A 5,027-nucleotide genomic window follows, 5' to 3' on the forward strand; every position below is an offset into this window, starting at 1 on the left:
ATGCTTATGGCCCTTAATACTTGCATAAGCCACCGTCACTATGCACTTTGTAGTTTATATGAATCTGTTATGTCCTTTGCAGAAATGTCTTGCATTGCCCTGTGATGCTTATGGCTGCTTTTCCGACTTATATAAACCAACCCCTGAGGGTAAGTTTAACTCCTGAAAATTGGCACATAAAAGTTCACCTGGTACTTAACAACCTGATGTAACCAATATTAATCCTGGAGGATTGCAATGTACTCCATTGTATTTTCAAGAGGGTCGCAAGATATCCAATGTTGATACTTGTAAAATATGATGAACAAAATTCGAGGGTTTCTGATTCGAATACGATCAGTGAACCGTTCCAAAGGGGTTGAGCTAAGATTCAGATACGATCTGTTAGCCCCCAGTGGCTGTGGCGATGCCAATCAAGTGGGTATCGACAGCTATGTTCTCTTTTGTTCGAATATGACCTATGTTTGAACAGGAAGCCCCCAAGTGACCATAAGAGTTGTTTAATGACGCTGATTCGAATACGATCCACGTCAGACCCAAAGGGGTTAAGCTATGATTCAAATATGATCAAGAAGCCCCCAAGTGGGTTTGGCAGTATGCCGATCAAGTGGGTATCGACAGCTATGTTCTCTTTGGTTCGAATACGACCTATGTTTGAATAGGAAGCCCCCAAGTGATCACTGCTGGATTCAGATATGATCATAGCCGGACCAAAGGAAAGCCGGATTCAGATATGATCCGCTTCTCCTTGGTTATCTCCACCACCTGACAAAGAAAACACATAAACCTTTTTTGGGAGTGGAAAAAAGGACAGAGGTCCTGCTTTATTGCTTTATGTAATATACATAGTATAAATATATACACATTAGAGTCAATGGCTTAAGTATAATAAGGCCAAAGATGAGCGATATTCCACGGCCGACGGGTCTCCTCCTCTGACTTACGTGAGTCTTTGTGCTCCCGAACGTCGATAAGGTAGTATGATCCGTTGTTCAGATTCTTGCTGACCACAAAGGGTCCTTCCCAAGGAGGGGATAGCTTGTGCACGTCAGATTGATCCTGGATGAGTCGGAGCACTAAGTCGCCTTCCTGAAAGGTTCTGGACCTGACCTGGCGGCTGTGGTAGCAGCGCAGGTCTTGCTGGTAAATCGCCGAGCGGGCTATTGCCAAGTCTCGCTCTTCATCCAACAGGTCAAGTGCGTCTTGCCGAGCTTTTTCGTTGTCTTCCTCAACATAAGCCGCCACACGGGTTGAGTCATGACGGATGTCACTTGGCAGGACTGCCTCTGCTCCATACACCATAAAGAAAGGCGTGTAACCCGTAGATCCGTTAGGTGTAGTATTGATACTCCAAAGTATAGAAGGTAACTCCTCCACCCAACAACCCGGCGTCCACTGCAAGGGGACCAAGAGCCGGGGCTTGATACCCCTTAAGATTTCTTGATTAGCTAGTTCTGCTTGACCATTGGATTGAGGGTGAGCCACAACTGAAACGTCAAGCCGGATATGCTCTCGTTGACAGAACTCTTCCATAGCTCCTTTGTAGAGGTTAGTGCCATTATCAGTTATGATGCTGTGTCAAAAACCAAAGCGAAAAATCACCTTTTTCATAAACTGGACCGTCGTGGCTGCATCACACTTACTGACTGGCTCCGCCTCCACCCACTTTGTGAACTTGTCAACCGCCACCAAGAGGTGCGTCTTTTTATCCTTAGACCTTTTGAAATGCCCGACCATATCAAGCCCCCAGAATGCAAACGGCCAAGTAATTGGAATCATCCTCAATTCTTGAGCCGGCACATGGGCTCGTCGTGAGAATTTCTGACATCCGTCACATTTACTGACTAGGTCTTCTGCATCAGCATGAGCCGTCAGCCAATAAAACCCATGATGGAAAGCTTTGGCCACAAGAGATTTTGAGCCGGCGTGATGACCACAATCGCCTTCATGAATCTCATGAAGGATCTCCTGACCCTATGTAGGTGACACGCAACGTTGAAATGCCCCACTGACGCTGCAGTGATGTAACTCGCCATTGACAATTGTCATGGACTTGGACCGCCGGGCGATATGCCGTGCCAAGGTCTCATCTTCAGGCAACTCTCCCCGGGTCATGTAAGCCAAATACGGCACTGTCCAATCCGGGATAACGTGGAGAGCCGCCACCAGCTGTGCCTCCGGTTCTGGTATTGCCAGATCTTCCTCTGTAGGTAACTTAACAGAAGGATTATGCAAAACATCAAGAAAGGTATTAGGTGGCACCGGCTTACGCTGAGATCCCAGCTGGCTTAAGGCATCAGCCGCCTCATTCTTCCTTCGATCAATGTGCTCCACCACATAACCCTTGAAATGTCCAGCCACAGCATCAACTTCACGACGGTAAGCCGCCATAAGGGGATCTTTAGAGTCCCACTTGCCTGACACCTGTTGAGCCACAAGGTCTGAGTCTCCCAAGCATCTTACCCGGCTCAAGTTCATCTCTTTGGCCATCCAGAGACCATGGAGTAGGGCCTTGTACTCAGCTGCATTGTTAGTACAAGGAAACATAAGCCAGAGCACATAACAAAATTTGTCACCTCGAGGGGAAGTTAACACGACTCCAGCCCCCAAGCCTTCCAACTGTCTGGACCCATCAAAGTGAATAGTCCAATAAGTGTTATCGGGCTTCTCCTCAGGTGCCTGTATCTCTGTCCAGTCATTGATGAAATCCACCAAAGCTTGAGACTTAATGGCAGTGCATGGTACGTACTTCAGACCATGAGGCCCGAGCTCGATGGCCCACTTGGCGACTCGTCCTGTAGCCTCTCTGTTCTGAATAATGTCTCCCAAGGAGGCAGAACTTACCACAGTGATAGGGTGACCTTGGAAGTATTGCTTCAGCTTCCGGCTTGCCATGAACACCCCGTAAACAAGTTTCTGCCAATGAGGATATCTTTGTTTTGACTCGATGAGTACCTCACTGACATAATAAACCGGCCGTTGAACCAGATGTTCCTTACCAGCCTCCTTGCGCTCTACCACAATTGCCACACTGACGGCTCGTGAATTAGCAGCCACATATAACAGCAAAGGCTCTTTGTCAATGGGAGCTGCAAGAACTGGCAGCTCAGATAACTGCCTCTTCAAATCCTCGAAAGTAGCATTAGCAGCATTACTCCAGACAAAGGTGTCTGCCTTCTTCATCAGTTGGTAAAGCGGCAGGGCCTTCTCACCTAACCGGCTTATGAACCGGCTTAAAGCGGCAACACGACCCGCTAGTCGTTGAACATCATTGATACATGCCGGTTTAGCCAAAGAAGTGATTGCCTTAATCTTCTCCAGATTAGCCTCGATGCCCCTGTTTGAGACCAAGAATCCCAAAAGCTTGCCTGCAGGCACACCAAATACACACTTCTCCAGATTAAGCATCATTTTGTAAACCCGGAGATTGTCAAAGGTTTCTCTGAGATCAGATATCTAGGTTTCCGCCTCTCTGGATTTCACCACTATGTCATCCACATAAGCATGAACATTGCGCCCAATCTGATTGTGGAGACAATTCTGTACACACCGTTGATAAGTCGCCTGGGCACTCTTGAGTCCAAAAGGCATAGACACATAGCAGAAGGCTCCAAAAGGAGTGACGAAAGCCGTCTTCTCCTGGTCCTTAACTGCCATCTTGATCTGATGATAACCAGAGTAAGCATCCAAAAAGCTCAAACGTGCACAACTCGCCGAGCATCAATGATTTGATCAATACGGGGGAGAGCGAAAGGATCAGCCGGACAAGCCTTATTTAACTCCGTGTAATCCACACACATCCGCCAAGTGCCGTTTTTCTTGAGCATGAGCACCGGGTTAGCCAACCACTCCGGGTGAAAAACTTCGACAATGAACCCAGCCGCCAAGAGCCGGGCGACCTCTTCTCCTATAGCTTTTCGTCGTTCCTCATTGAATCGCCGTAGAAACTGCCTGACCGTCTTATACTTCGGATCAATATTAAGAGTGTGCTCAGCGAGTCCTCTCGGTACACCCGGCATGTCAGAAGGCTTCCATGCAAAGATGTCCTGGTTCTCACGGATGAACTCGATGAGCGCGCTTTCCTATTTAGGATCCAAGTTGGCACTGATGCTGAATTGCTTAGACGAATCGCCCGGAGTAAAATCAAAAAGCCTAGTCTCTACAGCCGATTTAAACTTCATGGCCGGGTCATGCTCCGTAGTCGGCTTCTTGAGGGAGGTCATACCCGTCGGGTCAATGTTATATTGATAAAATTTGAGCTCCTCCACTGCACAGACAGACTCGTCATAAGCCGCATCACCTTCTTCGCACTCTAGGGCCACCTTTCGGCTTCCATGCACAATGATGGTACCCTTGTAACCCGACATCTTGAGCTGTAAATAAACATAACATGGCCGCGCCATGAACTTGGCATAAGCGGGCCGCCCGAACAAAGCGTGATATGGACTCTTGATTTTGACCACTTCAAAAGTTATCTTTTCTGCCCTAGAATCATGCTCGTCTCCAAAGGCCACCTCTAGTTCAATCTTACCCACAGGATATGCCGACTTACCAGGCACCACTCCATGGAAGACGGTGTTAGAAGTTTTTAAATTCTTGTCAGTTAAGCCCATGCACCAAAAGGTCTCGTAATAGAGGATGTTGATGCTGCTACCTCCATCCATGAGCACTTTAGTAAATTTATAACCACCAACCTGCGGTGCTACCACCAGGGCCAGTTGACCCGGATTATCAACCCGGGGAGGGTGATCCTCCCTGCTCTAAACAATAGGCTGTTCCGACCACCTCAAGTAACGAGGGACTACCGGCTCAACAGAATTCACAGTCTTCTTATGAACTTTCTGATCACGTTTACACAAACTTGTGGTGAACACGTGATACTGCACACTGTTTAGCTGTTTTGGATGGCTCTGATAACCCGACTGCTGCTGCTGCTGACCTCCTTGACCAGACTGCTATTGATTATAACCACCCTGGCTTCCCTGAAAACCGGATCCTGAACCGCCGCCTGGGCCATGAAAGCCGCC

This window comes from Triticum urartu, chromosome 7A (genome assembly GCF_056163025.1).
Source record: "Triticum urartu cultivar PI428250 chromosome 7A, HENAU_Tu73, whole genome shotgun sequence".
In the NCBI taxonomy this organism is placed as follows: Eukaryota; Viridiplantae; Streptophyta; class Magnoliopsida; order Poales; family Poaceae; genus Triticum; species Triticum urartu.